The following is a 27,825-nucleotide window of genomic DNA, read 5'->3' as shown; positions in this document are numbered from 1 at the left end:
TTTAGCACTGTGTGGGATTGGGTTGGGAGAAGACCAGGCAGTCACAGGCACTTGAGGCTTGCCTCTGAAAACATTCTTCGTGTTCGGTATGGCCGATGTGCCTTATAGGGCTAATTTCAGCGTCCTCCTTATTGTAGTATATTCACTCAAAGCAGGCTCACTTAATTCAGTTAAATCCTGTTGTTTTTCTTTTATCTACTTTGGTTTGTTCACACAGCATGGGGAACGAATAGCATGCTTGTTTTACAATCCCCATTAATTGTTTTATCTGGCATTTCTTTTAGGTCTGAAAAATCTGAATCTGTGTTCAAGAGCTTTAACTGTGAAATGAGTAGCTTTCGTAATAATAATCGAAGCGATTGGGATGAATAAATATCTGATGTTTAGTGTACACACACACATTCCCTAAAGCCCTGTGGAAAGCCTGTGAGTGTGTAAAGGGAAGGAATTCTGTGGGAGCACAGCAAGGCTTGTGGAAACAATCCCAGAGCTGGGAGAAACAAAGGCCTTTCATGGCCCGCTGGCCCTCCCCTCTCTCTCAGCTCTGTGTGTCTGGAATAGCTGTGCAGCAAGTCGTGGGGGAGGGGACGGCCGAGCTAGGCAGAGAGAGAGAGAGAGAGAGGAGAGAAAAGAGGGAGGGAAAGTGTGTGAGCGAAAGAGGTAATTCAGCCCATGAAAGCCTTGTGCAGTCAGAACAGCTGTGTTCCATTGTCAGCCCCCAGCAGATTCTCCAGCGCGCCTCATTTCGCCTCTCGAATGCGTTGAGTAGCAAGAAAGTGGAAGAGGTGGGGGGGGGAGAGAAGAACAATAATCAGACAGAGGAGAGGAATGAAGGCCTGTATCTGGGACTGACTGACTGCTGCTGCCTGCCAGTGAGAGCTCGGGCTACTACGGTGGGCAGAGGGGGTCAGTATCTAACTTGTGTGTCTGATTGCCTGTCTGTGAGCGAGGCAGCCGTGCTGTTGCAGCCGCTGCCTGAAGGAGAGGGCACTTAAGGGGGAAAGGAGGAGGGGAGGCAGGCAGCTGTGGGAAAGGGGGGGCAGAGTGCTGTGGTATAAATGGTTGAGATGTTTGAAGCTGCCTGTGCTTTTCTCAAAGCTTTCTCAGCTGTAGGGAAGGAGAGACTTTAAAGTAGAGGTGGGGGGGTGGGCCCTCTACCTTACATTTTACATTTTAGTCATTTAGCAGACGCTCTTATCCAGAGCGACTTACAGTTAGTGAGTGCATACATTTTTCATACTGGTCCCCCGTGGGAATCGAACCCACAACCCTGGCGTTGCAAGCGCCATGCTCTACCAACTGAGCTACAGGGGATTCTCTAAAAAAATCAATGTAAACCAGAATCACTGGTTTACAGAAAGAGGGAGCGATTGGTGTTGGAACAGGCAAATAGCATTGACAGACTAGAGAGATGGCTAGCTAGAGACCCAGACAGAAAAACTGGCGCTTCTAACACCACGAAGCCAACCCACTCCAGCCCCACAGGGAAGTAAGACAGTTCCAATGCTGGCTGTGAACGCTCCGAGCATGTGCTCTGTCAGAACAAAGCTGTCACAGTGAGAAGAGGGAGGGGTTGAGTCCCCCCCCCCCCCTTCCTGGAATCTGGCTGGGGTGGAACGGAGAAGGGATCCTCATGGAGGGTTTCTGATCAGCTCTCCGTTTGGGACAGCCCAAACATTTCCTCCCACTGTTGCTCTGACACAGGAAGGTTGTGTGGATAATTTTCTCCCTCATGTTTACACGAGGGCTGAGCCAGTGATTTGTGGGCTGCCTCCTCTGTGCCCTTTAGTTCCTGGATATAGACTAATCTTGGCCGGCCCCTAACGTTTTGAGCCCTGGAAATGTCAGGCAGTTAACTTGATCGCACCTCTACAGTTTGGGAACCTGAGGGTATTTTAATCAGTCTTTCTCTCTACTCCCTGGGCTGGGGAATGCCCGCCGCGTTGAGTCTGCTGTGGAAGTGCAGTCTGGAAAGGGTTTTTGCATAGGGAGACGGGCTTGAACGTCAGTTGGAGGTTTAGGAAGGTTGTCCCATTCACAGTCTCACGCTGTACTCTGACCTTACACTCTTTGGGGTGGATTTAACTTGAACTGAACTGGGATCAGACCTTAGACATGGGGTGTTGGAGAGGATCTGAGCCGAGCTAGAAAGGACCTCTGACCCAAGAGCAGAGCCATTAGCCATTAAACAGTCCCTGTTTTTCACTCTCTGTTTTATGAACAGAGTGAGAAGACATGAGGTGAAGAGAAACGCTCTTCACTGCCTTGGACGACTGTTTCTCAGACTACTTAGATAGGAAACAGGCCCACATCTGACAGCTGTGTGCTTGGGTATACAATGTTACGTCCCTCTCCTGAGCTCTATGGAGTTGTAGAGAAATAGCTGATATTACAGGGGTCAAATCGGTGGTTTACCTGCATGTCAAGCTTTCAAGACCTGCCTCTGCGTTTAGCTACAACAACAATGTAATAAATAGCTCACTCAAGCTATTATTCTCATAACGGTTAGTTACTCTTTCAAATAAAGTCTTAAACCTGTTCATTGTCACTGCGGGGAAGAAAAAAAAAACTGGAGACACATTTCTGTGCAAGATTGTCACAGCATTCTGTGAGCTGGATGGCTGACCTTTTCTTTGAGGGAACACATTTGGTAGCCTGGTTGAGATATGAATCAAAAGGCTACTGCCGCTTCTTCCTCCATTACCCCTCTACTTACACACAGCGTTGTCAAAACAGGGCCTGTGATGTTAAGCCAGGTCAAGGCTGGAGAAAGCAACAACTCTTTATTCAGTCATTTTATCTACCTGATTCTATTATCCAATGTGTCTGTGTAGCAGGATAGTGTTATTACCCTCTAATGGAGTAATAATCGTCAACCAGAGCAGAGCTGGCACAAAAGACAACAATGGTCTCAAAATAGCTTCAAGGCCCTTGGCCAGCAGTTGGTACGATCTCTGCCTGAGCCCTTTCAGTCCAAACCACAAGCAGTGATGATTGTTATCACCATCCACCTAACAAGTGAATTCTCCACCTGCCTCGAGTCTAGTCTACCCAGCCCTCGTTTGTTTAGAACCTTAGAAACAGGAATAGATCTACAGGGTTTTTTTCTGGATCAAAATGGGGTTTAGGTGTTGGGTGTGGCGAGGGCGTGGCCAATGGTGCGTTTGCCGACCTACTTTTTTTTTAGGCCCTCCTGTTGACCGCAGTGACAACGTGTTGCTGTTTTAAAGCTAATTTCCTGCAATTCTACACATTTTGCCATGGCTTATGCTATCTGAGTGACTCAAACATAACAAAATCAATGGGAACCCCATGCCATGACAAAAATACTCCTGAATGCATCATTTTGGAAATGTTTGATTCTCCCGGACTGTCTAGCTTTTATTTAGGTGATTGTTAGTTCTCAAAGATGATCTTATTTAAAAATACAGTGCCTTGCAAAAGTATTCATACCCCTTGGATTTCTTCAAATTGTATTGTGTTACAATTTGGGATTAAAATTGATTTAATTGTCATTGGGTGAACAGGTAATACAGAAGGGGACTAAGCACACACCCGTGAGGGGCCACCGTGTTGAGGGTCAGCGTGACGGATCTGTTGTTGCCTACCCTCACCACCCGTCAGATAGTCCAGGATCCAGTTGCACAGGGAGGTGTTCAGTCCCAGGGTCCTGAGCTTAGTGAGGAGCTTGGAGGGCACTATGGTGTTGAACACGAGCTGTAGTCAATGAACAACATTCTCACGTAGGTGTTCCTCTTGTCCAGGTGGGAGAGGGCAGTGTGGAGTGCAATAGAGATTGCGTCATCTGTGGATCTGTTGAGGCGGTATGCGAGTTAGAGGGGGTCCAGTGTGTTTGGGATGATTGTGTTGATGACCAGCCTTTCAAAACATTTCATGGCTGCAGATGTGAGTGCCACGGGGCGATAGTCATTTAGACAGGTTACCTTGGCGTTCTTGGGCACAGGGACTATGGTGGTCTGCTTGAAACATGTAGGTATTACAGACTGGGTCAGGGAGAGGTTGAATATGTCAGTGAAGACACTTACCATCTGGTAATCAATGGCTTCTGGTTGGGATATGTAAACTCAGCAACAACAACAAAACGTCCCCTTTTCAGGACCCTTTCTTTCAAAAATAATTAGTAAAATTCCAAATAACTTCACAGATCTTCATTGTAAAGGGTTTAAACACTTTTTCCCATGCTTGTTCAATGAACCATAAACAATTAATGAACATGCACCTGTGGAACGGTCGTTAAGACACTAACAGCTTACAGACGGTAGGCAATTAAGGTCACATTTATGAAAACTTAGGACACTAAAGAGGCCTTTCTACTGACTCTGAAAAACACCAAAAGAAAGATGCCCAGGGTCCCTGCTCATCTGTTTGAACATGCCTTAGGCATGCTGCAAGGAGGCATGAGGACTGCAGATGTGGCCAGGGCAATAAGTTGCAATATCCGTACTGTGAGACCCCTAAGACTGCGCCACAGGGAGACAGGACGGACAGCTGATCGTCCTCGCAGTGGCAGACCACGTGTAACAACACCTGTACAGGATCGGTACATCCGAACATCACACCTGCGGGACAGGTACAGGATGGTAACCACAACTGCCCGAGTTACACCAGGAACGCACAATCCCTCCATCATTGCTCAGACTGTCTGCAATAGGCTGAGAGAGGCTGGACTGAGGGCTTGTAGGCCTGTTGTAAGGCAGGTCCTCACCAGACATCACCGGCAACAACGGCGCCTATGGGCACAAACCCACCGTCGCTGGCCCAGACAGGACTGGCAAAAAGTGCTCTTCACTGACGAGTCGCGGTTTTGTCTCACCAGGAGTGATGGTCGGATTCGCGTTTATCGTCGAAGGAATGAGCGTTACACCGAGGCCTGTACTCTGGAGTGGGATTGATTTGGAGGTGGAGGGTCCGTCATGGTCTGGGGCGGTGTGTCACAGCATCATCGGACTGAGCTTGTTGTCATTGCAGGCAATCTCAACGCTGTGCGTTACAGGGAAGACATCCTCCTCCCTCATGTGGTACCCTTCCTGCAGGCTCATCCTGACATGACCCTCCAGCATGACAATGCCACCAGCCATACTTCTCATTCTGTGCGTGATTTCCTGCAAGACAGGAATGTCAGTGTTCTACCACGGCCAGCGAAGAGCCCGGATCTCAATCCCATTGAGCACGTCTGGGACCTGTTGGATCGGAGGGTGAGGGCTAGGGCCATTCCCCCCAGAAATGTCCGGGAACTTGCAGGTGCCTTGGTGGAAGAGTGGGGTAACATCTCACAGCAGGAACTGGCAAATCTGGTGCAGTCCATGAGGAGGAGATGCACTGTAATACAGTAGTTAATGCAGCTGGTGGCCACACCAGATACTGACTGTTACTTTAGATTTTGACCCTTATACTATATATATATTATCTTCTTTGCTTATGGCCTTATACAGCTTGTTGAGTGTGGTCTTAGTGCCAGCATCGGTTTGTGGTGGTAAATAGACAGCTACGAAAAGTATAGATAACTCTCTGTAAATAGTGTGATCTGCATCTTATCATGAGGTATTCTAACTCAAGCAAAACCTTGAGACTTCCTTAACATTAGAGATCGCGCACCAGCTGTTGTTAACAAAGAGACACGCACCTCCCCCTTAACCTTACCCGAAGCTGCCATTCGGTCTTGACGAAAAAAACAATCTTAGATGTATATTATCCATGTCATTGTTCAGCCACGACTCCAAGAAACATAGGATATTACAGTTCTTCAGGTCCCGTTGATGGGATAGTCTCGAACGAGGCTCGTCCATTTTGTTCTCTAGTGATTGTACGTTGGCCAATAGAACGGAGGTTAGAGGAGGTTTATTTACTCTCCTACTACTCTCCTCAGGGAGCCCGCTGGTTTGCCTCTCTTGCGCCGTAGCTTCCTCTTTCGAGTCCCGGAGATTAGGGCCTGGTCCGGATTGAGCAGTACATCCACAGCTGCCGACTCGTTGAAGTAGAAATCTTCATCCAAGTCGAGGTTAGTGATCGCTGTTATGTCCAGAAGCTGTTTTCGGTCATAGGACTGTATTTAACACCAAGTAAGCGTTTTACGATGAAATTGGCCCCAACTCGGGTGGATGGGGACTGGGGGGGGGGGATGCATTTTTTTGATTGTTTTTGTAGCGGTAACCCGCCCCCACCAACCTTAAGAAAAAATACCAAACTAAATAAAAAGTTGGTCACAAACAAGGAAAACAATGACGGAAATATTCTGTACAGAAAAAGTTAAGATCAACATAAAAAACACACAAAATAGCAGAATTGGGCAGGAGTACGTCAGACGGCAGCTATCCACTGCAGCGCCATCCTGTAATCTTCTCTCACCCCAGCATATTTCATTCCAACACTTATTGGGAAAATATTTGATGACCGTTAGTGTTTGTGGTACAGTCCTGAGTAAAGTGATAATGAAGCTACTTGTGTCGCTCAAGGAGAGTTTCTTAATAGTGTTTGTGGGATACCAGATCGTGCTGTTGTTACTCTGGCTCTCTGCCACAGAGAGGGAACTGGACAGCTGCTGTGTCGTGAGGAAGATGGAGAGGGAGCAGGTTCTCTTGTGGCCGTGTCAGACAGGTATACTGACGGGTTAACAGGCGTGCAGGGCGGCTTTGTGGTCCGAGTTGGTCTCGCTCTGAAGAGGTCAGTGTCACAGGAAAGGGCTTCTTTAATGAGATTAGGAGAGCGGGGCGGCAGCTGCACAACACCATCGAGACTGAGACCAAAGGAGGGAGGGAGAGATGGAGGGAGGGAAGGAGAGAGAGAAGTGTAGTGGTAGAGAAATGCAGAGAGGGGAGAGTGAGTCAGAGGGAGGGAGGGAGGGGAAAACCCTCTTGTCATGTTGTGAGAGCTGACAGGCCAACTGTTGTTCCCTTCCTAATCTCGTTTCGCTCCACACTGTGAAGGGTCTTCCCAAGGTGTGCTCAGCCTGACCCCCTTTCAGCCTCCCAGACTCAGTAAAGCAGGAGAGAACACAAGTGATATTTTATATTACAGCCGCTAAAAATGCACCAGCCGTAAATGTTGAAAGCGCGTGCCATTTCGGATTAGAGTTTCAGCAGGGGCTACGTGTTGCACCTTGCCTCTCACGACGTCATCGCATCTGAAACTTTAGTAGACCTCCATTGCACACAAAACAATCCCAAGCCAGAGCGCAACGCACAGCTGTTTATTTTTCTCACTCTTTAGGAGTAGCTGTTAGAGGTGCCACTAACTGAGTTAGAGGTGCCATTTACTCTGTGTTAGATACAGTATGCTACAGGCCGCCGGGGATCGCCATGCATATTTAACAGGAGGATGAGTACATATGATGGAACCATACCAGGCTACTGCTAGTCTTAAAACAACACATCCTGCATCTCACAGTACTTAGCTGTCTTAAAACGACATATCCTGCATCTCACAGTACTTAGCTATCTTAAGACGACATATCCTGCATCTCACAGTACGTTGCTGTCTTAAAACAACATATCCTGCATCTCACAGTACTTAGCTGTATTAAAACGACATATCCTGCATCTCACAGTACTTAGCTGTCTTAAAACGACATATCCTGCATCTCACAGTACTTAGCTGTATTAAAACAACATATCCTGCATCTCACAGTACTTAGCTGTCTTAAAACGACATATCCTGCATCTCACAGTACTTAGCTGTATTAAAACAACATATCCTGCATCTCACAGTACTTAGCTGTCTTAAAACGACATATCCTGCATCTCACAGTACTTAGCTGTCTTAAAACAACATATCCTGCATCTCACAGTACTTAGCTGTCTTAAAACGACATATCCTGCATCTCACAGTACTTAGCTATCTTAAAACAACATATCCTGCATCTCACAGTACTTAGCTATCTTAAAACAACATATCCTGCATCTCACAGTACTTAGCTGTCTTAAAACGACATATCCTGCATCTCACAGTACTTAGCTGCTTGTAATATGAAGCTCGTCTTACTACCCATGGAAGATGGTTTGAAGACATATAAATGGCGATTGCGTCGAGGAGACCATTTCCCACCCAAGGTACAGTACGACACTGTAAACAGGCCTGCCTGTTAGTATAACAGAATGCTCTGAGGGTTTCATTTGACTGAGGGCTGAGAGCACTTTGCTGGTGCTGGATTCCATAGACCTGGGCCCAATGTTCCCGCTAAGCTGCGTGCGCCACGCACCTCCTCCAGGACTGCCGCACAGAAGAAATGCCATGCCGCGCAGAGACACAAGAGATTAAACTTCACTGAGTTCGCCCCGTTAGTTTGCACTATATAGATCAACGTTTTTTTCTGTGATCGAATCAACATTATATCAGCCCCTTTTCAATGCAACAAACCAAAACAAATGTAACTTTTGTTGTAGGCAAAGCCAGAGCACAACGGAGTAGAATTCTATTGGCATGGGTTGCCCACAAGCAGTCTTTCAATCACCCGCGAATGAATGCGCTTTTCAGATCAGTTAAGAGTGCAGAGCCGCGCGTGTGCACATTTGTTGATATTCTTTGCTAGTTAGCGAGTTATTAGCCCAGTTATTGATAAGTATAGGTCAGCAATGGGGAGTTACTGCTTCCTACAAGAGCACAAAATGTGTAGGCTACCTTTCAAGTTGTCTTTGAAAACCCAGTCAGGTAAAAAGCTTATGTCTTAATTAAAGGGGCAGTGTTGTATTTTGAGACAGGCTTGACTATGCAAATAATCCAATAGGCAGAGGGGTAGCCTACATTGTCTCATTCTCTGTATGGTAATAATAATTAATTTGTATTTTGTAAGTGGTTTCTTGCATCATACAACCCAATACAATTGACAGTCACCTATTTGGCCAATGGTGTTACAGACCAAGTAAAAATAATCATGAATTAATGTCAAGCCCTTCATAATGTTAAAAAAACAAACACGTTTTTAAGTCTCATGCAATGTAGGCCTGTATTGAACACCACATATAGGCTACTGTAGGCTATATCATAGAAATCAAACACTATTTCCATGTGAAAATGTTATGGGATTTGCTCCATTGGTTTTGTTGGTAGGCCTACATTATGCTCAAATAGCCACAATAGCCTACTGGCTAATGTCTAAAACTGTAAGGTTACAGCCTCAGTGTTCACTGTAAAATTCTCACAATGTTAAAGTTTCCACTCACAAGACCAAAAATGTGCTCAGTGCCCCAAAACATTTGAGGGAACATTGCCTGGGCCTGAAACAAGAAAGAACTAGACCTATCTGGACATGCCATTTCTGTTTTCCGTTGCATGCCCTAATGAACGCAGCCCATCTGTAGTGTAGTACACTCTGGAGGGATAGTTCAAGGGGACTGGGGAAGTAATCAGCTCTGGTTCCTCAACTGGCCCCTCTCTCTCTGGTTACAGAAGGTATTCTCTGGGTGGCTTGGCGTCAACCTCCCCCTCTTCATACACAGTAGGTATTTATTTAAACAACACTTATCTGTGTGTTCCGTCTCTCTCTTAATCTTCCTTTCAGATATATTCTGACAAATATATCCCCCCTTATTTCCTTGTTTGCCATCAGTGTTGAGTGTCTGTATGGTAAATAGCAAGCTACTTGTCATCTTAAGCACTCTGGCATGTGAAGAAGCCTTTCAGACAACCGATGGAAGTTTACGTTAGAGTGTGTGTGTGTGTGTGTGTGTGTGTGTGTGTGTGTGTGTGTGTGTGTGTGTGAACATGTGGGAGAGGGTGCGGTATTGAAATCCAAGCTCTCAGAATGAGTACATTGGAGTTTGTGTGAGCCATGAGTCGTTGGCACACTCTAGATTAGTCACAGGTGCAAACGTATTGAACCCAGTCACACTACTACTCACTAGTCTGTTCAGCAGTGGCCATTTTGCAGAGCCCGTTTGTCAATACATGTCCAGGGGTGGTGATGGTTGAGGCTACTGGGAGTGGAGGAAATGGGAGAGAGGGAGGAGGGGGGGGAGAGAGGGGGAGGGAAAGTGGGGAGAGAGGGGGAGGGTAGACGAATTGTAGATTTATGAGGTGTTGGTCCAAATGCCCGCTCTGGCCTCCCTCCCTCCCTCCTTCCTTCCTTCTCTCCCTCCCTCCTTCCTTCTCTCCCTCCTTCCTTCCTTCTCTCCCTCCCTCCCTCCCTCCCTCCCTCCCTCCTTCCTTTTCTTCCTTCTCTCCCTCCCTCCTTCCTTCTCTCCCTCCCTCCTTCCTTCCCTCCCTTCCCTCCCTCCCTCCCTCCCTCCCTCCCTCCCTCCCTCCCTCCCTCCCTCCCTCCCTCCCTCCCTCCCTCCCTCCCTCCCTCCTTCCTTCTCTCCCTCCCTCCTTCCTTCTCTCCCTCCCTCCCTCCTTCTCTCCCTCCCACCCTCCCTTCCTTCCTTCCCTTCCTTCCTTCCTTCCTTCCTTCCTTCCCTCCCTCCCTCCCTCCCTCCCTCCCTCCCTCCCTCCCTCCCTCCCTCCTTCCCTCCCTCCCTCCCTCCTTCCCTCCTCCTCTCCTTCTAAGGGAGGTTGACTTGTTGTAAACTCATCATGTCGCAGGGCCTCACTGGAGCCTCCTCAGGTGTAGAATGTGTTTATGGGTCAGGGTTTATCTGTATCCTGGAGGTCACAGGGTGTGTAGATCTCATCTAAGGCCTGCTAAGATAGAGCCATTAGCCTCTGGTATTTGTTCTTCATAACTACTACCACTTGGTTAATTGTATAGCCTTGCTGTCAATGCATAGGCTGCATTTTATGTTACTTTCAATACTCTCTTCTTAAAGCACTTTATTATGTAGTGTCAGTTTGCGAATGTGTTTTTTATTGCGCTATGTCGACTCGTACACGTCTAGGCCTGATACCAGCCTACCTTAATGGTGTAGGAGAGAGTGCGCCGGGTGTGTTCAATATGCAGCATGCACTCCCCGCAAGCGGCACATTTTCATGGCCTTCTACGCCCTTCCATAAGCCGGCACATATGTCGCGGTGCCTTTGAACTTTTTGAGACTCTCCCCCTTGCACATCGCGGCTCAGCGCCCCTCTGTAGCCAGGCAGGCCACGGCCGCCCCCCTGCGTGTTCCAGAACATTCTCCCTCGACCCTCCCACAGGTCAACTGTGCTCAGCTTGAGGAATATTAAGCAGGGGCCTTCACTTCAGTCTGTCGTCTCTCTCCCCTTTGTTAAACATGGCCGGTCACGGGCGACGCAGGAATATTGTGGTACTGCTTCTTGGTACTGCCAGAATGGAGGCTAAATGAAACCAGTGGCTTTCTGCCACCTGCCTAGTCTCTCTGGACAGACGGGTTGCTTCCGGAAATGTATCAATGCTCCATCTTAACAAGTCTGTACAAGTTGCAGCGTCAGTTGGGACAGAGAGGCCGAGTCGGAGAGGGGAAGCACGTCACCGGTAACGTCGCTGCCGTAGCCGCTTGCTGCCCTAGCTAAACATGAGCACCATTCCTGCCCGCATTTTAAGCCCAACATCCTCCCTTGTGCCTTTTGCTGCCTAGCTTAAGTCTGGGAAGTCTGAGACTACCGTCTTCCTGTATCCAATACTTTGATATCAGCGTTCATGAAGGACAGTGATCTAGAAGACACACGTTCATATGTTAGTACTAGGGACATGGCTGGTGTTGTAACACTGAGATGGGTTGGAGATGTGAGGCACCTCTTGTTCCCAGGTTAATCCACACAGACAGCCATGGTCCATGTGACGGGTGATTACCCCCCTCTCCACCACCTCCATGACACTCACCCCTTTGAATAGAGCCCTCTCTAAATCACCCTAAAAGGACTTCATTCCAAAGGGAAATCACAGGGAACACTGTCTTCCTCGGGGGGAGGTGTGGCCAACATTCTTAATGATTCAGACTGGTGGCAGCCAGCGAGGGAGGGTGGCAGGGCACAATGTGGGGTTATGGCTGTCTGAAATGGGAGGGGGAGCTTGTTGGACATAATGAGGAACAGAGAAGAGCTCTCCTGGCACCCCGGCTGAGCATACTGGAATCCAACACTGGTTTCCTGCAAGCAGTTTTCCCCGGCCTGTAAAACATAAAATCTTCATTCAGCCATCCGTCAGCCCACTCTATCAGTGGCAGGCATTGTGATTCACCAGACCTTGGAGGAGATGGATGGAAAGCGAGAGAGAGCGAGGGTAAATTAATATTCTCAAGAGTTCCAAGCATAACCTGTTCATTAGCCAAAGTAAGCGGCTTCGTAATTGACTGCAATTTGGAAAATAGTCTTGACTCCATTCGGAGGATGTTGAAACAGCCTCCCCTAAGAGAAGGAATGAACACCCTCGCTTGAAGAGCCTCTATTGAGCGGCAGTAGCTATGGTTACCATCAGGGCCCGCATAAGCGGGAGAGCAGGCTAATTCCCCCAGTGTTCCAACGCAGCACAATGGTACCATGAGGATGAGGGAAATAGAGAGGAAGAAGGAGAAAGCAGCCCCTCCCATTGTCTGGTGTATCGCTCCTCTCGACAGACAGAGCATGACTGTTGTGGATGTCTTGGGAAGGCCCACCCCTCTCCCCTCCTCCCTCCTCCTTCCCTCCTTCACAGCACAGACCACAGAGTCATTCTAGAAAGCATAGGCTGGGCCCCAGTCCAAGGAAGAGGATGGGAGGGAGTCGGGGTCAACTCACAAATCACTACATCTCAACCTTCTTTCTCTCTTGGAGGAAGACACAATTCCCAGGTCTTTGGATGAATATGGAAAAATTACATTTTTAACATTCCTCAGTTTCATCGCTGGGGCAGGCAGCTGATACCCCCTGATGGGTTATACAAAGGCCTGTGAGAGGATTTGTGTGTGTGTGTTTGAGTGTTTGTGTTTGTGTGTGTGTGTTTGAGTGTGATGGTGTGTGTGTTTGAGTGTGTGTGTGTTTTTGAGTGTGTGTGTGTGTACTATTCTTAATTTTCTCCTTTGTTCCTTTAACAATAAAGGTATTGACAAGCACTTGTTTCATGGTAGAAGTTCATGGCCGTTTCACCAAGCAGACCACTTACATACGATTGTAGTTTTAGCAAAACACAAAGCACATCCCCTCCCCTATAAACCGGTTTTCTGCGTGATCAAAAGTGAAAATCAATAGATTTTCTAATTGATTCTCTTGCTTGATCCTGGATTAATTACTAAACTGTCTATGATGCCAAATTTGGCAAACACTGATTAATATCAACATTATTTCAGCAAAGATCTGTCCCTTGAGGATATGCTGTGTTCTCTTGTCCCTGAAGGGTCATAGGTCGTCTCGCCCACTTTACTATCTCCACTTCTGCTGGATACTCTCTCCTAATGAATACCCAGACATGAACAAGGGATATCTCTCATCTGTTTATCCCCCGTACGGTCCCCCCTTCTCAGAGTTGGGATTTTTGCTTTACTGATGGGATGAACTTCTGAGCCCTCCACTCCTCCCCACCTCTCTCTATCTGTCTCCTGTCCCACTCCTCTCTAACACGGCGGCGGTATAAATCCGGTGATTAATCAAAAGGAGAGGGCCTGTATCTCCTTCCCGCCTGATTTGTCCCGGCTTGTCATTAGCACAGAGAAGAAGTGCCACGAGGTGCTCTTACATCAGCACACCATCCTGGGTGACATTATCTGACTCACATTCCCGAAGAACACTACCTGCCCTGAGGGGAAAGGAGGGGGATGGTGGGAGGGAGGACAGTAGGAATGAACCTACTGGGAGAGAGGACAGTACTGGGAGGGAGGACAGTAGGAATGAAGCTACTGGGAGAGAGGACAGTACTGGGAGGGAGGACAGTAGGAATGAACCTACTGGGAGGGAGGACAGTACCGGGAGGGAGGACAGTAGGAATGAAGCTACTGGGAGAGAGGACAGTACTGGGAGGGAGGACAGTAGGAATGAACCTACTGGGAGGGAGGACAGTACTGGGAGGGAGGACAGTAGGAATGAACCTACTGGGAGGGAGGACAGTACTGGGAGGGAGGACAGTAGGAATGAACCTACTGGGAGGGAGGACAGTACCGGGAGGGAGGACAGTAGGAATGAGAGGAGGGCTTCTTATTTTCTTCTTCTGTCCTTTACTTTTTCTTTCTTTCCCGAGGAGTTTGAAAAGTGCCTGGTTGGAGCAGTGCCTGTTTCCATGCAGGGTTTCAGCTGTCGCTAGGATCCCATTTATTTACCATTCGACAGATTTATCACCCTTCTTCAGATCGCCCTCACAGGGTTGGCTAATGGCGCACCGAGCTCGACTGCTGCTTAGTGTCCGCTTTGAGTGTGTGTGTCTCTGCATTTGTATAGTGTTTGTGTGTGTTTGTGGATAGGGGGAGTGGGGTGGTGGAACTAGCTAGGCCTCCAGTCAGTTGCCCATCCAATTAGTCCTGCCGGTAAACCGGCTGAAAGGTTAACAATTAAGATCCTCTACTGTTTTTGTTCTCTGTTCTCTGAGTGGTCGAAGCTTAAAGTCAAAGAAGGACTTAGTCAAAACCCAGCCCTCCAATCAGAGTCCTGACTGTTGTCTCATTACCCCGCTGGGTATGCGTAATGCCAGAGGCAGAGTGACATCAGAACTATCTCCATTGTCGTCACTGTGAGAGAAAAATAAGAATCCGTGCTCTCTCTGATAGTAATGAGAGTTCAATAGAGCAGCAGACCTGGAGGTATGTCACCACAAAGCCCTAGTACCTGGTCCTAAAGACCTGGAGGTCTGTCACCACAAAGCCCTAGTACCTGGTCCTAAAGACCTGGAGGTCTGTCACCACAAAGCCCTAGTACCTGGTCCTAAAGACCTGGAGGTCTGTCACCACAAAGCCCTAGTACCTGGTCCTAAAGACCTGGAGGTCTGTCACCACAAAGCCCTAGTACCTGGTCCTAAAGACCTGGAGGTCTGTCACCACAAAGCCCTAGTACCTGGTCCTAAAGACCTGGAGGTCTGTCACCACAAAGCCCTAGTACCTGGTCCTAAAGACCTGGAGGTCTGTCACCACAAAGCCCTAGTACCTGGTCCTAAAGACCTGGAGGTCTGTCACCACAAAGCCCTAGTACCTGGTCCTAAAGACCTGGAGGTCTGTCACCACAAAGCCCTAGTACCTGGTCCTAAAGACCCGGAGGTCTGTCACCACAAAGCCCTAGTACCTGGTCCTAAAGACCCGGAGGTCTGTCACCACAAAGCCCTAGTACCTGGTCCTAAAGACCCGGAGGTCTGTCACCACAAAGCCCTAGTACCTGGTCCTAAAGACCCGGAGGTCTGTCACCACAAAGCCCTAGTACCTGGTCCTAAAGACCCGGAGGTCTGTCACCACAAAGCCCTAGTACCTGGTCCTAAAGACCTGGAGGTCTGTCACCACAAAGCCCTAGTACCTGGTCCTAAAGACCTGGAGGTCTGTCACCACAAAGCCCTGGTACCTGGTCCTAAAGACCTGGAGGTCTGTCACCACAAAGCCCTAGTACCTGGTCCTAAAGACCTGGAGGTCTGTCACCACAAAGCCCTAGTACCTGGTCCTAAAGACCTGGAGGTCTGTCACCACAAAGCCCTAGTACCTGGTCCTAAAGACCTGGAGGTCTGTCACCACAAAGCCCTAGTACCTGGTCCTAAAGACCTGGAGGTCTGTCACCACAAAGCCCTAGTACCTGGTCCTAAAGACCTGGAGGTCTGTCACCACAAAGCCCTAGTACCTGGTCCTAAAGACCTGGAGGTCTGTCACCACAAAGCCCTAGTACCTGGTCCTAAAGACCTGGAGGTCTGTCACCACAAAGCCCTAGTACCTGGTCCTAAAGACCTGGAGGTCTGTCACCACAAAGCCCTAGTACCTGGTCCTAAAGACCTGGAGGTCTGTCACCACAAAGCCCTAGTACCTGGTCCTAAAGACCTGGAGGTCTGTCACCACAAAGCCCTAGTACCTGGTCCTAAAGACCTGGAGGTCTGTCACCACAAAGCCCTGGTACCTGGTCCTAAAGACCTGGAGGTCTGTCACCACAAAGCCCTGGTACCTGGTCCTAATGACCTGGAGGTCTGTCACCACAAAGCCCTAGTACCTGGTCCTAAAGACCTGGAGGTCTGTCACCACAAAGCCCTAGTACCTGGTCCTAAAGACCTGGAGGTCTGTCACCACAAAGCCCTAGTACCTGGTCCTAAAGACCTGGAGGTCTGTCACCACAAAGCCCTAGTACCTGGTCCTAAAGACCTGGAGGTCTGTCACCACAAAGCCCTAGTACCTGGTCCTAAAGACCTGGAGGTCTGTCACCACAAAGCCCTGGTACCTGGTCCTAAAGACCTGGAGGTCTGTCACCACAAAGCCCTAGTACCTGGTCCTAAAGACCTGGAGGTCTGTCACCACAAAGCCCTAGTACCTGGTGCTAAAGACCTGGAGGTCTGTCACCACAAAGCCCTAGTACCTGGTCCTAAAGACCTGGAGGTCTGTCACCACAAAGCCCTAGTACCTGGTCCTAAAGACCTGGAGGTCTGTCACCACAAAGCCCTGGTACCTGGTCCTAAAGACCTGGAGGTCTGTCACCACAAAGCCCTGGTACCTGGTCCTAAAGACCTGGAGGTCTGTCACCACAAAGCCCTAGTACCTGGTCCTAAAAACCTGGAGGTCGTCATTACACAGCCCCGCACGTGGTGCCAAAGCTGAGGTAGCCTTTTTAACATGGCCTCCTGAAATAGAACTCTATTCTCGGTGTGAGAGGAGTGATGGTGTGAACAGCACAGCAGGGCTTTAAAACGGCCAGCGCTCGAACATTCCGTGACCACCGCTGAACTCAGGGCTCCAGCAAAGCAGGCGACATTAAAGGGGCTGTCTGGACAAAGCCCGAGGAAGGATCAGTGACTGCTCTTTAAAAAGAAAACATAGGGACTGAGGGAGAAATGAAGAGGGGGAGGGAGTGAAAAAAAGAGTGAGAAAGAGCGCGAGAGAGAGAAAGCAGGTTCTCATTTCCTTTTGTCTCTGTGCCCTGCAAATGGATCCTTTGGCTCAAAGTGAAATGGCTTAACTGCAGTATAAACAGACTGCTGCTGTTGCTCATAAGGACTAGCATTAGAGGAGGAAATTGGCTGGTATTGGGAGCCCTGACTGAGAAAGAGAAGGCATGGGAAGAAGAGCGGTGTTTAAGCCTACGCTCTCACTGCAGCCGGCGCGCCTGCATGACTAATACCAGAGGTCCTCAGCTCCAGAGGCGGCGGCCATTTCTCACAGAGAGCAGTCGCTGATTACTTGTGTGTGTGGGTGGGTGTAAGTGTGTAACTGTGTGTGTGTTTGAGGCTTCTGAGCAAGTTATCCAGGAAGTGCCAGAGAAATTGGGATGAGACGGCACCAGGGAAGCGTGCGACTTTCAAAGCCCGGCGTGCCGGGAACACGAGCCCCGACCGGATTCGATTAATCAAAAACAGGAAGTGGATGGGGGAAAAGGCAGACTGTTGAACACAGAGCTTTTTGAGGATCTTGGGTTACGCTGAGTACCACGGTGGGGCCCCCAGTGCGTGCTTCTGCGGTCAGTTTTATGAAACTTGACCCGACCGATCTTGTCACACCACATGAAGACTACTTCTGTCCTAAGGGCCTTGGTTGTTATGGCGATCCTAAATGGTGCAAACAGAACAGCTTTTCCCCCTTTCTCCAACGCCAAATAAACAGGCAAAGGATGTTATCTGTGCTGCCTTAGAAAATCACTGAGTTATTGTAGTGTAAGTTTGGTTTAGCCTACTGTATGTCTTTGTGATGTTCAGTGTAATGTACAACTGTAATGTTAAAGGGAACGTGAAGACTATTGTTCTTAAGTTCGTGAGGTATTAAAAGGCGTCCGTGTCCACCACAAAGAAATGCCTAGCAGACCTACTAGGGATATATTGCTATGGGACCAGCCAGCCACACCTCCCCTTCCCCCACTGCACTGTTTATTTGGATCTGGGCGTTAGCAGATGAAGTGCTTGAACTAACGAGGTCATCAAATTGCGGTGCTACACTCAGGCTAGGAGAGGAAGGAAGGAAGAGTTTAGAATTCCTCTCCATCCCTCCCTCCATCCCCCTCTGGTTGTGCTGAAGGACACCCAGAAGAAGGGCTTTGTGGGTTTTAGGAAGGTTCCCCAGCTGCCACTGTCTGCTTACTGGATCTCTGTCACGTCTAGTATTTTAATCAGACAGTTACTAGAGGTCTCCTCTCTCTAGCTACCCCTCCCTCTCTCTATCACCCTCCATTCCTCCCTCCCTCCTCCCCTTTTCTCGCCTGTCTGTCACTCAGTGGGGTGAGCGCGAGGGAGAGAGAGTTTGTCCTTTAAGCCTGATAGACAGCGGGGATTTGCATAGTGAGTACGAGTAGTCCGCTTGTCATCTCCATGACAGCAGCAGCATCACAGGGGAGAGAGGCTGGCTGGAATCTCCAGGTCCTTTTTAATGTCTGCTTCAGCCTCTATTCTTGTCAGTGCCTCATTTTAAACTACATCCCGTTTAGGCCACTCACCTCACCAGCTCATCCCAACGGCTCATATTAGCTAGCTATTCAACACTGCTATCTATGAAACAAGGTTAAAATAATGATGGTCCTGTATTATTAGTGGCTGTGCCTGGCTTTTGTTGTAGTCGGAATATCAAACATCACAGAGAGAGAGAGGAGCAGCTAAACTAAAGCAGTTGGTTCAATCAATCCCTGGGCTGTTGGAAACCAGTGTTCCCATTTCCCACTCGCCTCTCCCCCTCTGAGCCGTGCTGTAGAGCGCATTGCGTGGTTTAACGTTGAGTGACATCCCCCTGCTGATAGCCGGGCCATCTCCGTGGATACAGCAGGTCATTAATGGGGAGCTGGGGAGCGGTGGCTCTGACTGCCTGGTATGGAGCTGACAGACACACTGAGATGAGATGGCCCGTGGCCCCGTGCCACAGACTCTGTCTGGCCCTGGCACTGCATGGATGGGCAGCTCCCCTTACCGCCCCTGGGCTCACTCTCTCACTCCCTGGGGACATGGAAACACAGTAGATAAATGATTATGCTGGAGCGGCAGCGTTAAGCATTCTCTAGTCCCCACCCTCGTGAGTGAGAATATGAGTGAGTATGCATGATGTGGCGGACATTTTGTGCCGTAATGCCGTCGTAGTGGCTGTGTAGGTCTTTGGAATGCGTAGAGCGGTTCATCTGTGGTAAGACTGCTTACACTGAAGTATAACCGAAGCCACATAATGTGGCTAGTCACTTCGGATAATATGATCCTCAGCTAATATGACACATCCTTTGTGTTTCTTCAGAAGCTAATTAGTTTAATTGATTTAATGGCACTGTCCCGTCTTGAAGTCCTTAAGTGTTTTTTTAAGTACTAGACTACCAGTCCATATACATTCCTGACTGTGCGCTCTTGGCTTGCCACGTTTCCAAGATGGCCGCCGCCTGGCTACCCTTTCAGAAAATCTCTTGCGGTTTAAGAAGGCGAGGAGCGCTGTGGATGGGGGATAAGAGTTTGGGGGATGGGGGATGTGTTGGGGAACTAGAGGAGGCTCTGTCCGCAGCCTCCCTCCCTGCCTGGCTGGCTGCTTTCTTCAAGGAGGGCGTGCCCCTCCCACCAGGGGCTTGCTGCAGAACAGGAAGTGCAGGCGAAGATGGAACCCATGGGGTCTATAAATAGCCTGGTGGTGGAGCGGGGGCTCTCCTGGGAGGTGACACAGACAAGAGCGGCAGCACATTCGCTTGATTGGAACATGCAGTTAACTTAAAACAGCTTTCGTCCTGTTGCCAGGGCCACAGGGTCCCTCCTCTGTTCTCCCGTCCTCCTCCTCTTCCACCCCTGGGAGAGAGCAGTGACAAGAGGCTGGGGGAGTTCAGTGCTGCTCAGGGCTCACCTTGAGAAAGCAGCTTTTTATGGCTTTTGGACTCAATATGCTAGAAAAGGGACTGGTTGGAGGAGAGCGCCTGTCTACTATGTGTAGTATAGTGGCTTATCTCTGTACATGAGAAGAGCGGTATCAGCCAGCCAGCCAGCACCCTTCGGTGACCCTCCTAAAGGTAGATGCAGTAAACGAGGGATTGTTTGGGGGCTTTGTGCTCTGCGGAGCTGAGAGGAAAGGTTATCCTTTCAGAGGACAGATAAGTGTGGGTTGGTTCCTCTATCCTTGTGGGGACCTAAAATCCCCCAAAGTCTCCACAAGGATAGTAAAACAAGGAGAATGATCCTTCATGGGGACAAAGGCTATTTTAAGCTTAGGGGTTAGGGTTAGGGCTATAATTAGGGTTAGGTTTGGGTTACGGGTTAGGGTTCGGGTCAAGGTTATGGTAATGGTTAGGTTTAGGGTTACGTTAGGGGTTAGGAAAAATAGGATTTTGAATGGAAATTAGTTTTAGATCCCCACTAGGATAGAAGAACATAACGTGTGTGAGAGCATGCAGTGCTAGCCAGGGTGATGCAAGGTCTTACAGCCTGGCAGGGACTGTACTAGAGCATGATGGTAGTCAGCTCTCCACAGCCCTCTCCTCCTCCTCCCCCCTGGGCCCCTCTCTCTACCCTCTCTATCTTTCTCTACCTCTTTCTCTACCTCTTTCCCCCCTCTTTCTCTACCTCTTTCCCACCACCTTCTTCTCCATTTTCTCCCATGCTCATTCTAGGGTTAGGACTAGGGTTAGGACTAGGACTAGGGTTAGGACTAGGACTAGGGTTAGGACTAGGGCTAGGACTAGGGTTAGAGCTAGGACTAGGACTAGGACTAGGGTTAGAGCTAGGACTAGGGTTAGGACTAGGGTTAGGACTAGGGTTAGGGCTAGGACTAGGGCTAGGACTAGGGTTAGAGCTAGGACTAGGGTTAGAACTAGGGTTAGGACTAGAGCTAGGGCTAGGACTAGGGTTAGGACTAGGGTTAGAGCTAGGACTAGTACTAGGGTTAGAGCTAGGACTAGGGTTAGGACTAGGGCTAGGACTAGGGTTAGAGCTAGGACTAGGACTAGGGTTAGAGCTAGGACTAGGGTTAGGACTAGGGTTAGGACTAGGGTTAGAGCTAGGACTAGGACTAGGGTTAGAGCTAGGACTAGGGTTAGGACTAGGGCTAGGACTAGGGTTAGAGCTAGGACTAGGACTAGGACTAGGGTTAGAGCTAGGACTAGGGTTAGGACTAGGGTTAGGACTAGGGTTAGGGCTAGGACTAGGGCTAGGACTAGGGTTAGAGCTAGGACTAGGGTTAGAACTAGGGTTAGGACTAGAGCTAGGGCTAGGACTAGGGTTAGGACTAGGGTTAGAGCTAGGACTAGTACTAGGGTTAGAGCTAGGACTAGGGTTAGGACTAGGGCTAGGACTAGGGTTGGGGCTAGGACTAGGGTTAGGACTAGGGTTAGAGCTAGGACTAGGACTAGGGCTAGTACTAGGGTTAGAGCTAGGACTAGGGCTAGGACTAGGGTTAGAGCTAGGACTAGGACTAGGACTAGGGTTAGGACTAGGGTTAGGGCTAATTTTCACTCCCACACTAAAAAGTACAATTCTAATTGAGAGAAAATGTATTTAATTAGGCTAGATGTCATTTGAACTGAAGCCCAAAGGTAAGAGTCTCTGTTGCAGAACTACTTTTTATGAGAGCTTTGTGTGCAGTTCCAGCAATCAAAGATGGAGTGTTCTTGAATCCATTGCTTTCCTTATTTGCTCTATTTTTGGATCATCACTCTAGCTTTGTTCCCTCCAGTTCTGGTATGGGTAATATTTAGACCTTGGCTGCTGAAAGCATGTTACCTTGGCTGTGATGTGTTTGGTAATCATATCTGTATGACCCTCTGGCCCAGTCCAGCACTGTGTACTGCCGTGGTTGTTGTGGGTAAGTAATCCCAGCAGGGCTCGCTAGCCGGGGTGTTGCTTACAGTGTTTACTGTTCTCCCCTGGCGGAGGTGCAGAGGTAGTGAGCTGTTGGTTAGGGCTCAGCAGTCTGTCTCAGGGTTAGGGCTCAGCAGTCTGTCTCAGGGTTAGGGCTCAGCAGTCTGTCTCGGGGTTAGGGCTCAGCAGTCTGTCTCAGGGTTGGGGCTCAGCAGTCTGTCTCGGGGTTGGGGCTCAGCAGTCTGTCTCGGGGTTAGGGCTCAGCTGTCTGTCTCGGGGTTAGGGCTCAGCAGTCTGTCTCGGGGTTAGGGCTCAGCAGTCTGTCTCGGGGTTAGGGCTCAGCAGTCTGTCTCGGGGTTAGGGCTCAGCAGTCTGTCTCGGGGTTAGGGCTCAGCAGTCTGTCTCGGGGTTAGGGCTCAGCAGTCTGTCTCGGGGTTAGGGCTCAGCTGTCTGTCTCGGGGTTAGGGCTCAGCAGTCTGTCTCGTGGATAGGGCTCAGCAGTCTGTCTCGGGGTTAGGGCTCAGCTGTCTGTCTCGGGGTTAGGGCTCAGCAGTCTGTCTCGGGGTTGGGGCTCAGCAGTCTGTCTCAGGGTTAGGGCTCAGCAGTCTGTCTCGGGGTTAGGGCTCAGCAGTCTGTCTTGGGGTTGGGGCTCAGCAGTCTGTTTCAGGGCTGCAGAGATAAGGGCATGACTAAGCAGTGGGCCGAGAGAGGAGGGGGAGAGATCTACAGGCTCTGCACTGCTTATCTGGATCTCTGTGCTCCCCGGCGGAGGCCCGGCCGTCCCTCTGACTGAGCTCTCCAGTGGGTGACCTTGACAAGAATGTGGATTGTTATTGTAATAAATACCGCTCTGGTGGAATGGCTGGAGGGAGGGGAGGAGAAGAGGCGGGAAGGAGAGGGATGGGAGGGCGCAAGGGGGATTTCCGGTATTTTCCACAGCACAGATGGGACTTTGTTGGAGCATGTTGCGAGGAGACCGGTCGGGTGAGAGCAGCAGATTGGTCTCTCAGTTGGGTGTCCCGGAACTGTTTACTACTTACTACTTCACCACCACAGCCACAGCGGCAGCCATGTTGTTTTCCTCAGTCTACTCGTCTACCGTCTGGATTTGTTCAAGGGAAGCCTGGGAGTTGTGTTTTTGGGATGGGGCTTGACTGAGGCACTTATTTCCCTGGCAACAGAGCTAACACCCTTTTTCTTAGTGTTTTTTATTTTTACATTTACCTCAAGGATCTCCACGCCTTCTCAAAATGTAAGTGCTTTGTTGTTTTTGCTTCTCTAGGAAAAGGATGTTGTACAGGACAGAGGTTGGATTTACAGAGGAGTGGAAGTACACCCTTGTAGAGGGGGGGGGCTTCGTGTTTTGGTCTCCTCCCATTACCTCCTGCACACAATACCAGGTGGAGTCTCCAAGCCAGCCAGCCCCCATCAGAAGAGTTGATGGAGGGAGGGGCAGAGCAAATGAGCCAGGCGAGGGGAGGGAGGCCATCAGCTAGGCTTGTGTTGAGACCAGAGAAGACAGTAAACACCTGCTGCAGTCAACCCTTTCCTTTAATACACCACTGGGCAGCCACTAACTCTCTCAGGTAGCAGCACATTCTCAATTGGCTGTCCTTGAGAGGATAGAGACAGGCAAGTGGGAGGAAGAAGGGGTGTAAAGTGTATATATATATATTTTCTTCTTCAGAATATGTAGTCAGAGTTAGTGTACACAAAGCCATGGTTACACTTCCGTGTGGACAGAATAGACGCTAAGCCATCCGTCAAACTCTTGTGCCGTTATCAGGCGATCGTAGCTTGCTCTGCTACCTTCTGGTTTCATGCACGCTCCTGCCGCTGAATGCTGATTAGCCGGGAGGCTTTTTTTCTCTCTGGCTCTCTGCGAAACACTATCTTGATTGTTATGTTCTGTTGAAAAGCTTTTCCTCCCTGCTGTCTCTGGTAGAAAGGTCATATTACACCCAGCCGTCCTGGCTGTGTTCTCAGGGAACACAAACACTTCTTAGTGGGTCTACTCTCTCTCTCTCCTCTCGCTCTCTCTCCTCTCTCTCCTCTCTCTCCTCGCTCTCTCCTCTCTCTCTATCGCTCTCTCCTCTCGCTCTCTCCCCTCTCTCGCTCTCTCCTCTCTCTCTATCGCTCTCTCCTCTCTCCTCTCTCTCCTTTCTCTCTCTCCTCTCTCTCCTCTCGCTCTCTCCTCTCGCTCTCTCCTCTCGCTCTCTCCCCTCTCTCGCTCTCTCCTCTCCCCTCTCGCTCTCTCTCCCCTCCCCTCTCGCTCTCTCTCCCCTCCCCTCTCGCTCTCTCTCCCCTCTCTCTCTCTCCCCTCGCTCTCTCTCTCCTCTCGCTCTCTCTCTCCTCTCGCTCTCTCTCCTCTCGCTCTCTCCTCTCCTCTCTCTCCTATCGCTCTCTCCTCTCTCCTCTCGCTCTCTCCCCTCTCTCTCGCTCTCTCTCCTCTCTCTCGCTCTAACCCTCTCTCTCCTCTCTCCTCTCGCTCTCGCTCTCTCCTCTCGCTCTCTCCTCTCTCTCCTCTCGCTCTCTCCCCTCTCTCTCGCTCTCTCCTCTCTCTCTATCGCTCTCTCTCCTCTCGCTCTCTCCCCTCTCTCTCGCTCTCTCCTCTCTTTCTATCGCTCTCTCTCCTCTCGCTCTCTCTCTCTCTCTCTCTCTCTCTCTCTCTCTCTCTCTCTCTCTCTCCTCTCTCTCTCTCTCGCTCTCTCCCCTCTCTCTCCTCTCGCTCTCTCTCTCTCCTCTCGCTCTCTCCCCTCTCTCTCCTCTCGCTCTCTCCCCTCTCTCTCCTCTCGCTCTCTCTCTCCTCTCGCTCTCTCTCTCCTCTCGCTCTCTCCCCTCTCTCTCGCTCTTTCCCCTCTCTCGCTCTCTCCTCTCTCTCTATCGCTCTCTCGCCTCTCGCTCTCTCCTCTCTCTCCACTCTCTCCCCTCTCTCGCATCTCGCTCTCTCCTCTCTCTCCTCGCTCTCTCCCCTCTCTCTCCTCTCGCTCTCTCCCCTCTCTCTCGCTCTCTCGCTCTCTCCTCTCGCTCTCTCCTCTCGCTCTCTCCTCTCTCTCCCCTCTCTCGCTCTCTCTCCTCTCTCTCTCTCCTCTCGCTCTCTCCCCTCTCTCTCTCCTCTCTCTCTATCGCTCTCTCCCCTCTCTCTCGCTCTCTACTCTCTCTCTATCGCTCTCTCTCGCTCTCTCCTCTCGCTCTCTCCTCTCTCCTCTCTCTCCTCTCTCTCTCTCCTCTCTCTCTCTCGCTCTCTCCTCTCTCTCTCCTCTCTCTTCTCTCTCTCTCCTCTCTCTCTCTCGCTCTCTCCTCTCGCTCTCTCCTCTCTCTCTCCTCTCTCTCTCCTCTATCTCTCTCGCTCTCTCCTCTCCTCTCGCTCTCTCCTCTCTCTCCTCTCGCTCTCTCTCCTCTCGCTCTCTCTCCTCTCGCTCTCTCCTCTCTCTCCCCTCTCTCGCTCTCTCCTCTCTCTATCGCTCTCTCGCCTCTCGCTCTCTCCTCTCTCTCCCCTCTCTCCCCTCTCTCGCCTCTCGCTCTCTCCTCTCGCTCTCCTCTCGCTCTCTCCTCTCGCTCTCTCCTCTCTCTCCTCTCTCTCGCTCTCTCCTCTCGCGCTCTCCTCTCGCTCTCTCCTCTCTCTCCTCTCTCTCGCTCTCTCCTCGCTCTCTCGCTCTCTCCTCTCTCTCATCTCGCTCTCTCCTCTCACTCTCTCCTCTCGCTCTCTCCTCTTTCCCTTTCTCCCTTTCTCCGATTATCCTTTTTCACGCATGGGCTAAAAAAGAGGCATCGGAGGTGGAGCTGGCAGCGATCCATCAAGGCTGAAACTAGGGCAAGCAGAGAGAAATGTAACCTAAACGCCAGGCTAAACCAAAGAGCACAGCCTCTCAGTAAGTAGAGAAACTGCCTTTGTACGCTGGGCGGACTAGCTGCACATAGAGCGCCTTATCCACTGTATTTTTAAACGGGCAGAATGTAGGCGTTGACAGTGTCTCATGAAAACAGGGTCCTGCAACACCGCTGTTTAGCCCAGGCCTGAGAGCTTTAAATTGAGGCTTTGCTTCCATTTCCTTTTTTCTTCTGCCTGCCTCAGCTGCTTGGGAAACACATTCGTAAAAGCACACTCGTAATCGGGCAACCTGCTCTGTGCTCCGCTGCCTGGGCTTTCAACTCTGTTGTCTGATATCTGTTAGCGAAGTGTGAAAGTGTGCCACTAGGCTGTGCGGCCATTCATGATGCCTCAACCCACAGAGACGAGGCTAGACGAGGCTTTGCCTAACCACAAAGAGACACCCGAGAGTAGCTGAAATTGATGACATAGTGATGCAGGTAGCTTGATACGGTTTAACGTAACAGAACAAATGAGCGCTGTCGCAATGACAATAACGGTTTAATTACATCTAGGCTAGCATTGTCTCACTAACAGGCTGCTGCGTCAGACTGTTTTGTTGATCTAGTAATTGGCACTGTGACCTATAATTGACAGTCATTTTTTCCAGCCATTGGCTGTAGCTCAACATTTAACGATGCTCTCTTTCTCTCCCCGCTGTGTTGTCAAGTGCCTCCTACTCAGTCAAGGCCTCTGCTGATTTGTCGATACCAGGCTATTGGCTGCTTTCAAAGTGCAGGTGGTGTTGGGGTTACCACCACTCCTCGCTTCCTCTCTCTCTCACACACACACACACGCGCACACGCACACGCACACCTACAATTGAATTGTCATCGCCACAGACAGTAGATACAGGCATCTCTTTTGTTAAGCTCCTTCTGTGGCAGCAGGATCCAGTGAATGACCTCTTAAGGTAAGGCCTTGTCAACTTGCCAGTGATTAGGCTATTGTCTTTTAATTCAAATCTGATTTTGTTTACCATAGGATCATAGCCAATGTCAAATTAGCCTCTTTATTGAAAACATTTTCATTCCCTTTCACAAGGGCTGCTTGATTAAAAAGGCTGGAGACTTTGATTTGATTGCATTTCATTGAGTTGGCTACAGTAGCCTAACCGTTTCCATTGAGTTGGCTACAGTAGCCTGACAGTTCTATTTTTTGTGTTTCACTTCCTCGTTGATGTTGGTAGGATGTGAGAACTTGGCGGAGAGTCTCTTTCCTCTTAGCAACAGGTGAATAGCTGTCTGAGGCTGTTGCTAAGGGCCGGGAGATGAGGGCTGGAGGGTGGTTGGGTCCTCTGATGTTTCTGAAGGCACTTCCTCAATATGCCTCTCCCTTGGGGGGGTTGTTTGGCAAACCCAACCCCTCCCTCCTCACTAACAATAAAATGGGTCACTGAAGAATACCACTGTTCTTTCTGGAGATAGCTTAGTCATTGAACATGCTACTTGGTCCAGTTGTACGTATGCATAGTAGGACAAATAATTTTGTACGTTAGAAAGCAAACTTGATGGCAAGGTATTCAGAATCAGACTTTTATTGTGATACCATTGCCATTTAAAATCTATTTTGCTGTGGCAATTTTTGTTTATGTCCAACTCTTGTTAGACTAGGCTCTGAGTTGTGTCAGTAATGGTGAAAGGGTCAAGCAGCAGTTGCTACATGATAATGATATGTAGGACTACCCATTTGATTCATGAAGAATATAATTTATAAATGCCTCATGCGCTTAGTTCAACTGTCGTACCCCATCAGAACCCAAAATATAAGCTTGTTTTACTGGTGGGGAGAATACTTGTTTTATGTGCTGATTGCCACTTTAAGGGTTCTGTTGAAGTGGATGTTGGCTCCATAGAATTAGGAATTAGAATACTATAATATATATTTGTCATTTAATAGGATTTCAATGGTTGACTCTGTCAGTGTGGGAGATGGTGTGATTGAATTAGCCAGTGCGCAGCTCATGCTGTTGACTAGCAAGGATGCTCTGCATGTGAACTGTAGAACAAAGGTTTCTTTGGTGACCTGGAATGCACAAACCTGTCAGCCATTTCCGCCCGTAACTCTCACCCCTTTACCTGTTACTTTCTGTGGTCTGTCTGCTTTCCCACACTCGTACACTAAACACCAACTGGGGAGTTTCGATCATTACCTCACAAAAGGCCTAGCCAATACAAACCTTATATGGGATTTTAAAGAAGTGGTTGTCGGAACAAATGGGTCTCCAAGTCTTTTA

The 27,825-nt window shown here is 49.5% G+C and overlaps 1 protein-coding gene across 1 annotated transcript in view; it reads left to right on the top strand.

Annotated features, from left to right (window-relative positions):
* The window catches only part of LOC121540793 (zinc finger protein 609-like), a 149,544-nt gene that overhangs the window by 71,902 nt on the left and 49,817 nt on the right, over positions 1-27,825 (top strand). The gene's annotated exons all lie outside the window — the stretch shown is intronic.

This window comes from Coregonus clupeaformis, chromosome 26, assembly GCF_020615455.1.
Source record: "Coregonus clupeaformis isolate EN_2021a chromosome 26, ASM2061545v1, whole genome shotgun sequence".
NCBI classification, from domain to species: Eukaryota; Metazoa; Chordata; class Actinopteri; order Salmoniformes; family Salmonidae; genus Coregonus; species Coregonus clupeaformis.
Note: the sequence above shows the minus strand (reverse complement) of the source record. Positions and strands in the feature narration are given on the sequence as shown.